At 44.7% G+C, this 14,383-nt stretch overlaps 1 protein-coding gene across 1 annotated transcript in view; it reads left to right on the plus strand.

Moving 5' to 3' along the window:
- The window catches only part of LOC121293686 (ran GTPase-activating protein 1-like), a 468,446-nt gene that overhangs the window by 212,573 nt on the left and 241,490 nt on the right, over nt 1–14,383 (plus strand). The gene's annotated exons all lie outside the window — the stretch shown is intronic.

Below are 14,383 nucleotides of genomic sequence, written 5' to 3' on the forward strand. Positions count from 1 at the left end.
TCTGTAGCATGCTGGTTAGAGTACTGTAGCATGGTGTTTAGAGTACTGTAGCATAGTGGTTAGAGGACTGTAGCAGAGTGGTCAGGTACTGTAGCATGGTGGTTAGAGCACAGCAGCATGGTGGTTAGAGTACTGTAGCATGGCGGTCAGGTACTGTAGCATTGTGGTTAGAGTACTGCAGCATGGTGGTTAGAGTACTGTAGCATAGTGTTTAGAGTACTGCAGCATTGTGGTTAGAGTACTGTAGCATGGTGGAAGAGTACTATAGCATGGTGGTTAGAGTACTGCAGCATGGTGGTTAGAGTACTGTAGCATAGTGCTTAGAGTACTGTAGCATGGTGGTTAGAGTACTGTAGCATGGTGGTTAGACATGGTAGAATAGTGGTTAGACACTGTAGCTTAGTGGTTAGAGTACTGTAGCATGGTGGTTAGAGTACTGTAGCATGGTGGTTAGAGTACTGTAGCATGGTGGTTAGAATACTGTAACATGGTGGTTAGACACTGTAGCATGGTGGTTAGCCACTGTAGCATGGTGGTTAGAGTACCGCAGCATGGTGGTTAGAATACTACAGCATGGTGGTTAGAGTACTGTAGCATAGTGGTTGGACTACTGTAGCATGGTGGTTAGAGTACTGTAGCATGGTGGTTAGAGTAGAGTAGGATAGTGGTTAGAGTACTGTAGCATAGTGTCAGGTACTGTAGTTTGGTGTTTAGAGTACTATAGCATGGTCTTTAGAGTACTGTAGCATGGTGGTTAGAGTACTGTAGCTTAGTGGTTAGAGTACTGTAGCATAGTGGTTAGAGTACTGTAGCATGGTTGTTAGAGTACTATAGCATGGTGTTTAGAGTACTGTAGCATGGTGGTTAGAGTACTGTAGCATGGTGGTTAGAGTACTGTAGCATGGTGGTTAGAGTACTGTAGCATGGTGGTTAGAATACCCTAACATGGTGGTTAGACACTGTAGCATGGTGGTTAGCCACTGTAGCATGGTGGTTAGAGTACCGCAGCATGGTGGTTAGAATACTACAGCATGGTGGTTAGAGTACTGTAGCATAGTGGTTGGACTACTGTAGCATGGTGGTTAGCGTACTGTAGCATGGTGGTTAGAGTAGAGTAGGATAGTGGTTAGAGTACTGTAGCATAGTGGTCAGGTACTGTAGTTTGGTGTTTAGAGTACTATAGCATGGTCTTTAGAGTACTGTAGCATGGTGGTTAGAGTACTGTAGCATTATGGTCAGGTACTGTAGCATGGTGATTAGAGTACCGTAGCAAGGTAGTTCGACACTGTAGCATAGTGGTTAGAGTAATGTAGCATGGTGGTCAGGTACAGTGGCATGGTGGTTAGAGTACTGCAGCATGGTCGTTACAGTACTGTAGCATAGTGGTTAGAGTACTGCAGCATGGTGGTTAGAGTACTGTAGCATGGTGTTTAGAGTACTGTAGCATGGTGGTTAGAGTAGTGCAGCATAGAGATCTGGTACTGTAGCATCGTGTTTAGAGTACTGTAGCATGGTGGTTAGAGTCGTGTAGCATAGTGGTTAGAGTACTGTAGCATGGTGGTTAGAGTAGTTTGGCATAGTGGTCAGGAACTGTAGCATGGTGTTTAGAGTACTGTAGCATGGTGGTTAGAGTAGTGTAGCATAGTGGTTAGAGTACTGTGGCATGGTGGTTAGAGTTCTGTAGCATGGTGGTTAGAGTAGTGTAGAATAGTGGTTAGACATTGTAGCATAGTGGTTAGACTACTGTCGCATAGTGGTTAGAGTACTGTAGCATGGTGATTGGAGTACTGCATCATGGTGATTAGCGTACCTGTAGCATAGTGGTTAGGCACTGTAGCATAGTTGTTAGAGTACTATAGCATGGTGGTTAGAGTACTGTAGCATAGTAATTATAGTACTGTGGCATAGTGGTTAGACACTGTAGCTTAGTGGTTAGAGTACTAGAGCATGGTGGTTAGAGTACTGTAGCATGGCGTTTAGACACTGTAGCATAGTGGTTAGAGTAATGCAGCATGGTGGTTAGACACTGTAGCATGGTGTTTTGAGTACTGTAGCAGGGTGGTTAGAGTACTAAAGCATGGTGGTTAGAGTACTGTAGCATGGTGGTTAGACACTGTAGCATGGTGGTTAGATTACTGCCGCATGGTGGTTAGAGTACTGCAGCATGGTGGTTAGAGTACTGTAGCATAGTGGTCAGGTACTGTAGTTTGGTGTTTAGAGTACTATAGCATGGTGTTTAGAGTACTGTAGCATGGTGGTTAGTGTACTGTAGCATAGTGGTTAGAGTACTGTAGCATGGTAGTTAGAGTACTATAGCATGGTGGTTAGACACTGTAGCATGGTGGTTAGACAATGTAGCATAGCTTTACAGTACTGTAGCATGGTGGTTAGAGTACAGTAGCATGGTGTTTAGAGTACTGTAGCATAGTGGTTAGAGTACTGTAGCGTGGTGTTTAGATTCCTGTAGCATGGTGGTCAGAGTACTGCAGCAAGGTGGTTAGAGTACTGCAGCAGGGTGGTTAGCGTACAGTAGCATAGTGGTTGGACTACTGTAGCATGGTGGTTAGAGTACCGTACCATAATTGTTAGACTCCTGTAGCATGGTGGTTAGAGCACTGTAGGATGGTGGTTAGCGCACAGTGGATGTTGGTTAAACTACTGTACCATAATTGTTAGAGTACTGTAGCATGGTGGTTAGAGCAATGTAGGATGGTGGATAGAGTACTGCAGCATGGTGTTTAGAGTACCAGAGCATGGTGGTTAGACACTGTAGCATGGTGGTTAGAGTTCTGCAACATGGTGGTTAGACACTGTAGCATAGTGCTTACAGTACTGTAGCATGGTGGTTAGAGTACTGTAGCATGGTGGTTAGACACTGTAGCATAGTGGTTAGACACTGTAGCTTAGTGGTTAGAGTACTGTAGCATAGTGGTTAGAGTACTGTAGCATAGTGGTCAGGTACTGTAGCATGGTGTTTAGAGTACTATAGCATGGTGGTTAGAGTACTGTAGCATGGTGGTTGGAGTATTGCATCATGGTGATTAGAGTACTGTAGCCTAGTGGTTAGACACTGTAGCATAGTGGTTAGAGTACTGCAGCATGGTGGTTAGACACTGTAGCATGGTGGTTAGAGTACTGCAGCATGGTGGTTAGAGTACTGCAGCATGGTGGTTAGAGTACTGTAGCATAGTGGTTGGAGTACTGTAGCATGGTGTTTAGAGTACCGTACCATAATTGTTAGACTCCTGTAGCATGGTGGTTAGAGCACTGTAGGATGGTGGTTAGCGCACTGTAGGATGGTGGTTAGAGTACTGTACCATAATTGTTAGAGTAGTGTAGCATGGTGGTTAGAGCACTGAAGGATGGTGGTCAGAGTACTGCAGCATGGTGCTTAGAGTACTGTAGCATGGTGGTTAGACTCTGTAGCATGCTGGTTAGAGTACTGTAGCATGGTGTTTAGAGTACTGTAGCATAGTGGTTAGAGGACTGCAGCAGAGTGGTCAGGTACTGTAGCATTGTGGTTAGAGTACAGCAGCATGGTGGTTAGAGTACTGTAGCATGGCGGTCAGGTACTGTAGCATTGTGGTTAGAGTACTGCAGCATGGTGGTTAGAGTACTGTAGCATAGTGTTTAGAGTACTGCAGCATTGTGGTTAGAGTACTGTAGCATGGTGGGAAGAGTACTATAGCATGGTGGTTAGAGTACTGCAGCATGGTGGTTAGAGTACTGTAGCATAGTGCTTAGAGTACTGTAGCATGGTGGTTAGAGTACTGTAGCATGGTGGTTAGACACGGTAGAATAGTGGTTAGACACTGTAGCTTAGTGGTTAGAGTACTGTAGCACAGTGGTTAGAGTACTGTAGCATGGTTGTTAGAGTACTATAGCATGGTGTTTAGAGTACTGTAGCATGGTGGTTAGAGTACTGTAGCATGGTGGTTAGAGTACTGTAGCATGGTGGTTAGAGTGCTGTAGCATGGTGGTTAGAGTACTGTAGCATGGTGGTTAGACACTGTAGCATGGTGGTTAGCCACTGTAGCATGGTGGTTAGAGTACCGCAGCATGGTGGTTAGAATACTACAGCATGGTGGTTAGAGTACTGTAGCATAGTGGTTAGACACTGTAGCATGGTGGTTAGTCATTGTACCATAGTGGTTAGACATTGTAGCATAGTGGTTAGACTACTGTAGCATAGTGGTTAGAGTACTGTAGCATGGTGATTGGAGTACTGCATCATGGTGATTAGCGTACTGTAGCCTAGTGGTTAGACAGTGTAGCATAGTTGTTAGAGTACTATAGCATGGTGGTTAGAGTACTGTAGCATGGTAATTAGAGTTCTGTAGCATAGTGGTTAGACACTGTAGCATAGTGGTTAGAGTACTAGAGCATGGTGGTTAGAGTACTGTAGCATGTTGTTTAGACACTGTAGCATAGTGGTTAGAGTACTGCAGCATGGTGGTTAGACACTGTAGCATGGTGTTTTGAGTACTGTAGCAGGGTGGTTAGAGTACTAAAGCATGGTGGTTAGAGTACTGTAGCATGGTGGTTAGACACTGTAGCATGGTGGTTAGATTACTGCCGCATGGTGGTTAGAGTACTGCAGCATGGTGGTTAGAGTACTGTAGCATAGTGGTCAGGTACTGTAGTTTGGTGTTTAGAGTACTATAGCATGGTGTTTAGAGTACTGTAGCATGGTGGTTAGTGTACTGTAGCATAGTGGTTAGAGTACTGTAGCATGGTAGTTAGAGTACTATAGCATGGTGGTTAGACACTGTAGCATGGTGGTTAGACAATGTAGCATAGCATTTACAGTACTGTAGCATGGTGGTTAGAGTACAGTAGCATGGTGTTTAGAGTACTGTAGCATAGTGGTTAGAGTACTGTAGCGTGGTGTTTAGATTACTGTAGCATGGTGGTCAGAGTACTGCAGCAAGGTGGTTAGAGTACTGCAGCAGGGTGGTTAGCGTACAGTAGCATAGTGGTTGGACTACTGTAGCATGGTGGTTAGAGTACTGTACCATAATTGTTAGACTCCTGTAGCATGGTGGTTAGAGCACTGTAGGATGGTGGTTAGCGCACAGTAGGATGTTGGTTAAACTACTGTACCATAATTGTTAGAGTACTGTAGCATGGTGGTTAGAGCAATGTAGGATGGTGGATAGAGTACTGCAGCATGGTGTTTAGAGTACCAGAGCATGGTGGTTAGACACTGTAGCATGGTGGTTAGAGTTCTGCAACATGGTGGTTAGACACTGTAGCATAGTGCTTACAGTACTGTAGCATGGTGGTTAGAGTACTGTAGCATGGTGGTTAGACACTGTAGCATAGTGGTTAGACACTGTAGCTTAGTGGTTAGAGTACTGTAGCATAGTGGTTAGAGTACTGTAGCATAGTGGTCAGGTACTGTAGCATGGTGTTTAGAGTACTATAGCATGGTGGTTAGAGTACTGTAGCATGGTGGTTGGAGTATTGCATCATGGTGATTAGAGTACTGTAGCCTAGTGGTTAGACACTGTAGCATAGTGGTTAGAGTACTGCAGCATGGTGGTTAGACACTGTAGCATGGTGGTTAGAGTACTGCAGCATGGTGGTTAGAGTACTGCAGCATGGTGGTTAGAGTACTGTAGCATAGTGGTTGGAGTACTGTAGCATGGTGTTTAGAGTACCGTACCATAATTGTTAGACTCCTGTAGCATGGTGGTTAGAGCACTGTAGGATGGTGGTTAGCGCACTGTAGGATGGTGGTTAGAGTACTGTACCATAATTGTTAGAGTAGTGTAGCATGGTGGTTAGAGCACTGAAGGATGGTGGTCAGAGTACTGCAGCATGGTGCTTAGAGTACTGTAGCATGGTGGTTAGACTCTGTAGCATGCTGGTTAGAGTACTGTAGCATGGTGTTTAGAGTACTGTAGCATAGTGGTTAGAGGACTGCAGCAGAGTGGTCAGGTACTGTAGCATTGTGGTTAGAGTACAGCAGCATGGTGGTTAGAGTACTGTAGCATGGCGGTCAGGTACTGTAGCATTGTGGTTAGAGTACTGCAGCATGGTGGTTAGAGTACTGTAGCATAGTGTTTAGAGTACTGCAGCATTGTGGTTAGAGTACTGTAGCATGGTGGGAAGAGTACTATAGCATGGTGGTTAGAGTACTGCAGCATGGTGGTTAGAGTACTGTAGCATAGTGCTTAGAGTACTGTAGCATGGTGGTTAGAGTACTGTAGCATGGTGGTTAGACACGGTAGAATAGTGGTTAGACACTGTAGCTTAGTGGTTAGAGTACTGTAGCACAGTGGTTAGAGTACTGTAGCATGGTTGTTAGAGTACTATAGCATGGTGTTTAGAGTACTGTAGCATGGTGGTTAGAGTACTGTAGCATGGTGGTTAGAGTACTGTAGCATGGTGGTTAGAGTGCTGTAGCATGGTGGTTAGAGTACTGTAGCATGGTGGTTAGACACTGTAGCATGGTGGTTAGCCACTGTAGCATGGTGGTTAGAGTACCGCAGCATGGTGGTTAGAATACTACAGCATGGTGGTTAGAGTACTGTAGCATAGTGGTTGGACTACTGTAGCATGGTGGTTAGAGTACTGTAGCATGGTGGTTAGACTCTGTAGCATGCTGGTTAGAGTACTGTAGCATGGTGTTTAGAGTACTGTAGCATAGTGGTTAGAGGACTGTAGCAGAGTGGTCAGGTACTGTAGCATGGTGGTTAGAGCACAGCAGCATGGTGGTTAGAGTACTGTAGCATGGCGGTCAGGTACTGTAGCATTGTGGTTAGAGTACTGCAGCATGGTGGTTAGAGTACTGTAGCATAGTGTTTAGAGTACTGCAGCATTGTGGTTAGAGTACTGTAGCATGGTGGTAAGAGTACTATAGCATGGTGGTTAGAGTACTGCAGCATGGTGGTTAGAGTACTGTAGCATAGTGCTTAGAGTACTGTAGCATGGTGGTTAGAGTACTGTAGCATGGTGGTTAGACACTGTAGTATAGTGGTTAGACACTGTAGCATAGTGGTTAGAGTACTGTAGCATAATGGTTAGAGTACTGTAGCATGGTGGTTAGAGTACTGTAGCATGGTGGTTAGAATAGTGTCGCATGGTGGTTAGACACTGTAGCATGGTGGTTAGGCAGTGTAGCATGGTGGTTAGAGTACCGCAGCATGGTGGTTAGAATACTACAGCATGGTGGTTAGAGTACTGTAGCATAGTGGTTGGACTACTGTAGCATGGTGGTTAGAGTACTGTAGCATGGTGGTTAGAGTAGAGTAGGATAGTGGTTAGAGTACTGTAGCATAGTGTCAGGTACTGTAGTTTGGTGTTTAGAGTACTATAGCATGGTGGTTAGAGTACTGTAGCATGGTGCTTAGAGTACTGTAGCATGGTGGTTAGAGTACTGTAGCATAGTGGTTAGAGTACTGCAGCATGGGTGGTTAGAGTACTAGTAGCATGGTGTTTAGAGTACCTGTAGCATGGTGGTAGAGTACTGTAGCATGGTGTTAGAGTACTGTAGCATAGTGGTTAGACACTGTAGCATGTGGTTAGAATACCTCTAACATGGTGGTTAGAACTGTAGCATAGTGGTTAGGTCACGTAGCATGGTGGTTAGAGTACCTGTAGCATGGTGGTTGACACTAGTGCATGGTGGTTAGAGGTACTGTAGCATAGTGGTTAGGACTACTGTAGCATGGTGGTTAGAGTACTGTAGCATAGTGGTTAGAGTAGAGTAGCATAGGTGGTAGAGTACTATAGCATGGTGGTTAGAGTACTGTAGCATAGTGTTTAGAGTACTGTAGCATGGTGGTTAGAGTACTATAGCATTGTGGTTAGAGTACTGTAGCATAGTGGTTAGGCACTGTAGCATGGTATTTAGAGTACCGTAGCAAGGTAGTTAGACACTGTAGCATAGTGGTTAGAGTACTGTAGCATGGTGGTCAGGTACTGTGGCATGGTGGTTAGAGTACTGCAGCATGGTCGTTACAGTACTGTAGCATAGTGGTTAGAGTACTGCAGCATGGTGGTTAGAGTACTGTAGCATGGTGTTTAGAGTACTGTAGCATGGTGGTTAGAGTAGTGCAGCATAGAGATCTGGTACTGTAGCATCGTGTTTAGAGTACTGTAGCATGGTGGTTAGAGTCGTGTAGCATAGTGGTTAGAGTACTGTAGCATGGTGGTTAGAGTAGTTTGGCATAGTGGTCAGGAACTGTAGCATGGTGTTTAGAGTACTGTAGCATGGTGGTTAGAGTAGTGTAGCATAGTGGTTAGAGTACTGTGGCATGGTGGTTAGAGTTCTGTAGCATGGTGGTTAGAGTAGTGTAGAATAGTGGTTAGACATTGTAGCATAGTGGTTAGACTACTGTAGCATAGTGGTTAGAGTACTGTAGCATGGTGATTGGAGTACTGCATCATGGTGATTAGCGTACTGTAGCCTAGTGGTTAGACAGTGTAGCATAGTTGTTAGAGTACTATAGCATGGTGGTTAGAGTACTGTAGCATGGTAATTAGAGTTCTGTAGCATAGTGGTTAGACACTGTAGCATAGTGGTTAGAGTACTAGAGCATGGTGGTTAGAGTACTGTAGCATGTTGTTTAGACACTGTAGCATAGTGGTTAGAGTACTGCAGCATGGTGGTTAGACACTGTAGCATGGTGTTTTGAGTACTGTAGCAGGGTGGTTAGAGTACTAAAGCATGGTGGTTAGAGTACTGTAGCATGGTGGTTAGACACTGTAGCATGGTGGTTAGAGTACTGTAGCATGGTGGTTAGAGTACTGCAGCATAGTGGTTAGAGTACTGTAACATAGTGGTCAGGTACTGTAGCATGGTGTTTAGAGTACTATAGCATGGTGTTTAGAGTACTGTAGCATGGTGGTTAGAGTACTGTAGCATAGTGGTTAGAGTACTGTAGCATGGTAGTTAGAGTACTATAGCATGGTGGTTAGACACTGTAGCATGGTGGTTAGACAATGTAGCATAGCATTTACAGTACTGTAGCATGGTGGTTAGAGTACAGTAGCATGGTGTTTAGAGTACTGTAGCATAGTGGTTAGAGTACTGTAGCGTGGTGTTTAGATTACTGTAGCATGGTGGTCAGAGTACTGCAGCAAGGTGGTTAGAGTACTGCAGCAGGGTGGTTAGCGTACAGTAGCATAGTGGTTGGAGTACTGTAGCATGGTGGTTAGAGTACTGTACCATTATTGTTAGACCCCTGTAGCATGGTGGTTAGAGCATTGTAGGATGGTGGTTAGCGCACAGTAGGATGGTGGTTAGGGTACTGTACCATAATTGTTAGAGTACTGTAGCATGGTGGTTAGAGCACTGTAGGATGGTGGATAGAGTACTGCAGCATAGTGGTTAGAGTACCAGAGCATGGTGGTTAGACACTGTAGCATGGTGGTTAGAGTTCTGCAACATGGTGGTTAGACACTGTAGCATAGTGCTTACAGTACTGTAGCATGGTGGTTAGAGTACTGTAGCATGGTGGTTAGACACTGTAGCATAGTGGTTAGACACTGTAGCTTAGTGGTTAGAGTACTGTAGCATAGTGGTTAGAGTACTGTAGCATAGTGGTCAGGTACTGTAGCATGGTGTTTAGAGTACTATAGCATGGTGGTTAGAGTACTGTAGCATGGTGGTTGGAGTATTGCATCATGGTGATTAGAGTACTGTAGCCTAGTGGTTAGACACTGTAGCATAGTGGTTAGAGTACTGCAGCATGGTGGTTAGACACTGTAGCATGGTGGTTAGAGTACTGCAGCATGGTGGTTAGAGTACTGCAGCATGGTGGTTAGAGTACTGTAGCATAGTGGTTGGAGTACTGTAGCATGGTGTTTAGAGTACCGTACCATAATTGTTAGACTCCTGTAGCATGGTGGTTAGAGCACTGTAGGATGGTGGTTAGCGCACTGTAGGATGGTGGTTAGAGTACTGTACCATAATTGTTAGAGTAGTGTAGCATGGTGGTTAGAGCACTGAAGGATGGTGGTCAGAGTACTGCAGCATGGTGCTTAGAGTACTGTAGCATGGTGGTTAGACTCTGTAGCATGCTGGTTAGAGTACTGTAGCATGGTGTTTAGAGTACTGTAGCATAGTGGTTAGAGGACTGCAGCAGAGTGGTCAGGTACTGTAGCATTGTGGTTAGAGTACAGCAGCATGGTGGTTAGAGTACTGTAGCATGGCGGTCAGGTACTGTAGCATTGTGGTTAGAGTACTGCAGCATGGTGGTTAGAGTACTGTAGCATAGTGTTTAGAGTACTGCAGCATTGTGGTTAGAGTACTGTAGCATGGTGGGAAGAGTACTATAGCATGGTGGTTAGAGTACTGCAGCATGGTGGTTAGAGTACTGTAGCATAGTGCTTAGAGTACTGTAGCATGGTGGTTAGAGTACTGTAGCATGGTGGTTAGACACGGTAGAATAGTGGTTAGACACTGTAGCTTAGTGGTTAGAGTACTGTAGCACAGTGGTTAGAGTACTGTAGCATGGTTGTTAGAGTACTATAGCATGGTGTTTAGAGTACTGTAGCATGGTGGTTAGAGTACTGTAGCATGGTGGTTAGAGTACTGTAGCATGGTGGTTAGAGTGCTGTAGCATGGTGGTTAGAGTACTGTAGCATGGTGGTTAGACACTGTAGCATGGTGGTTAGCCACTGTAGCATGGTGGTTAGAGTACCGCAGCATGGTGGTTAGAATACTACAGCATGGTGGTTAGAGTACTGTAGCATAGTGGTTGGACTACTGTAGCATGGTGGTTAGAGTACTGTAGCATGGTGGTTAGACTCTGTAGCATGCTGGTTAGAGTACTGTAGCATGGTGTTTAGAGTACTGTAGCATAGTGGTTAGAGGACTGTAGCAGAGTGGTCAGGTACTGTAGCATGGTGGTTAGAGCACAGCAGCATGGTGGTTAGAGTACTGTAGCATGGCGGTCAGGTACTGTAGCATTGTGGTTAGAGTACTGCAGCATGGTGGTTAGAGTACTGTAGCATAGTGTTTAGAGTACTGCAGCATTGTGGTTAGAGTACTGTAGCATGGTGGGAAGAGTACTATAGCATGGTGGTTAGAGTACTGCAGCATGGTGGTTAGAGTACTGTAGCATAGTGCTTAGAGTACTGTAGCATGGTGGTTAGAGTACTGTAGCATGGTGGTTAGACATGGTAGAATAGTGGTTAGACACTGTAGCTTAGTGGTTAGAGTACTGTAGCATGGTGGTTAGAGTACTGTAGCATGGTGGTTAGAGTACTGTAGCATGGTGGTTAGAGTACTGTAGCATGGTGGTTAGAATACTGTAACATGGTGGTTAGACACTGTAGCATGGTGGTTAGCCACTGTAGCATGGTGGTTAGAGTACCGCAGCATGGTGGTTAGAATACTACAGCATGGTGGTTAGAGTACTGTAGCATAGTGGTTGGACTACTGTAGCATGGTGGTTAGAGTACTGTAGCATGGTGGTTAGAGTAGAGTAGGATAGTGGTTAGAGTACTGTAGCATAGTGTCAGGTACTGTAGTTTGGTGTTTAGAGTACTATAGCATGGTCTTTAGAGTACTGTAGCATGGTGGTTAGAGTACTGTAGCTTAGTGGTTAGAGTACTGTAGCATAGTGGTTAGAGTACTGTAGCATGGTTGTTAGAGTACTATAGCATGGTGTTTAGAGTACTGTAGCATGGTGGTTAGAGTACTGTAGCATGGTGGTTAGAGTACTGTAGCATGGTGGTTAGAGTACTGTAGCATGGTGGTTAGAATACCCTAACATGGTGGTTAGACACTGTAGCATGGTGGTTAGCCACTGTAGCATGGTGGTTAGAGTACCGCAGCATGGTGGTTAGAGTACCGCAGCATGGTGGTTAGAATACTACAGCATGGTGGTTAGAGTACTGTAGCATAGTGGTTGGACTACTGTAGCATGGTGGTTAGCGTACTGTAGCATGGTGGTTAGAGTAGAGTAGGATAGTGGTTAGAGTACTGTAGCATAGTGGTCAGGTACTGTAGTTTGGTGTTTAGAGTACTATAGCATGGTCTTTAGAGTACTGTAGCATGGTGGTTAGAGTACTGTAGCATTATGGTCAGGTACTGTAGCATGGTGATTAGAGTACCGTAGCATGGTGGTTAGACACTGCAGCATAGTGGTTGGAGTACTGTAGCATGGTGGTCAGGTATGGTAGCATGGTGGTTAGAGTACTGCAGCATGGTGGTTAGAGTACTGTAGCATAGTGGTTAGAGTACTGCAGCATGGTGGTTAGAGTACTGTTGCTTGGTGGTTAGAGTATTATAGCATTGTGGTTAGAGTAGTGTAGCATAGAGATCTGGTACTGTAGCATCGTGTTTAGAGTACTGTAGCATGGTGGTTAGAGTCGTGTAGCATAGTGGTTAGAGTACTGTAGCATGGTGGTTAGAGTAGTTTGGCATAGTGGTCAGGAACTGTAGCATGGTGTTTAGAGTACTGTAGCATGGTGGTTAGAGTAGTGTAGCATAGTGGTTAGAGTACTGTGGCATGGTGGTTAGAGTTCTGTAGCATGGTGGTTAGAGTAGTGTAGAATAGTGGTTAGAGTACTGTAGCATGGTAGTTAGAGTAGTGTAGCATAGTGGTCAGGTACTGTATCATTGTGATTAGAGTACTGTAGCATGGTGGTTAGACACTGTAGCATAGTGGTTAGAGTACTGTAGCATGGTGGTTAGACACTGTAGCATGGTGGTTAGAGTACTGTAGCATGGTGGTCAGACACTGTAGCATAGTGCTTAGGGTGCTGTAGCATGGTGGTTAGAGTACGGTAGCATGGTGGTTAGACACTGTAGCATAGTGGTTAGACACTGTAGCTTATTGGTTATTGTACTGTAGCATAGTGATTAGAGTACTGTAGCATGGTGGTTAGAGTACTGTAGCATGGTATTTAGAGTACTGTAGCATAAAGATTAGCGTACTGTAGCATAGTGGTTCGAGTACTGCAGCATGGCGGTTAGAGTACTGTAGCATGGTGGTTAGAGTACTGTAGCATGGTGGTTAGACACTGTAGCATCGTGGTTAGAGTACTGTAGCATGGTGGTTAGAGTACTGTAGCATGGTAGTTAGAGTTGTGTAGCATAGTGCTTAGAGTACTGTAGCATGTTGGTTAGAGTAGTGTAGCATTATGGTCAGGTACTGTAGCATGGTGATTAGAGTACCGTAGCAAGGTGGTTCGACACTATAGCATAGTGGTTAGAGTAATGTAGCATGGTGGTCAGGTACTGCGGCATGGTGGTTAGAGTACTGCAGCATGGTCGTTACAGTACTGTAGCATAGTGGTTAGAGTACTGCAACATGGTGGTTAGAGTACTGTAGCATGGTGTTTAGAGTACTGTAGCATGGTGGTTAGAGTAGTGTAGCATAGAGGTCTGGTACTGTAGCATGGTGTTTAGAGTACTGTAGCATGGTGGTTAGATTAGTGTAGCATAGTGGTTAGAGTACTGTAGCATGGTGGTTAGAGTAGTTTGGCATAGTGGTCAGGAACTGTAGCATGGTGTTTAGAGTACTGTAGCATGGTGGTTAGAGTAGTGTAGCATAGTGGTTAGAGTACTGTGGCATGGTGGTTAGAGTTCTGTAGCATGGTGGTTAGAGTAGTGTAGAATAGTGGTTAGAGTACTGTAGCATGGTAGTTAGAGTAGTGTAGCATAGTGGTCAGGTACTGTATCATGGTGATTAGAGTACTGTAGCATGGTGGTTAGACACTGTAGCATAGTGGTTAGAGTACTGTAGCATGGTGGTTAGACACTGTAGCATGGTGGTTAGAGTACTGTAGCATGGTGGTCAGACACTGTAGCATAGTGCTTAGAGTGCTGTAGCATGGTGGTTAGAGTACGGTAGCATGGTGGTTAGACACTGTAGCATAGTGGTTAGACACTGTAGCTTATTGGTTATTGTACTGTAGCATAGTGATTAGAGTACTGTAGCATGGTGGTTAGAGTACTGTAGCATGGTGTATAGAGTACTGTAGCATAAAGATTAGAGTACTGTAGCCTAGTGGATAGAGTACTGCAGCATGGTGGTTAGAGTACTGTAGCATGGTGGTTAGAGTACTGTAGCATGGTGGTCAGGTACCATAGCATGGTGGTTAGAGTACTGTAGCATTGTGGTTAGAGTACTGTAGCATAGTGGTTAGAGTACTGCAGCATGGTTATTAGAGTACTGTAGCATGGTGGTTAGAGTACTGCAGCATGGTGGTTAGAGTACTGTAGCATAGTGGTTGGAGTACTGTAGCATGGTGTTTAGAGTACTGTAGCATGGTGGTTAGACACTGTAGCAAAGTGGTTAGAGTACTGCAGCATGTTGGTAAGAGTACTGTAGCCTGGTGGTTAGAGTACTGTAGCATGGTGGTTAGACACTGTAGCATGGTGGTTAGCCACTGTGGCATGGTAGTTAGAGTACTGCAT

Source organism: Carcharodon carcharias, chromosome 22 (genome assembly GCF_017639515.1).
Source record: "Carcharodon carcharias isolate sCarCar2 chromosome 22, sCarCar2.pri, whole genome shotgun sequence".
NCBI lineage: Eukaryota > Metazoa > Chordata > Chondrichthyes > Lamniformes > Lamnidae > Carcharodon > Carcharodon carcharias.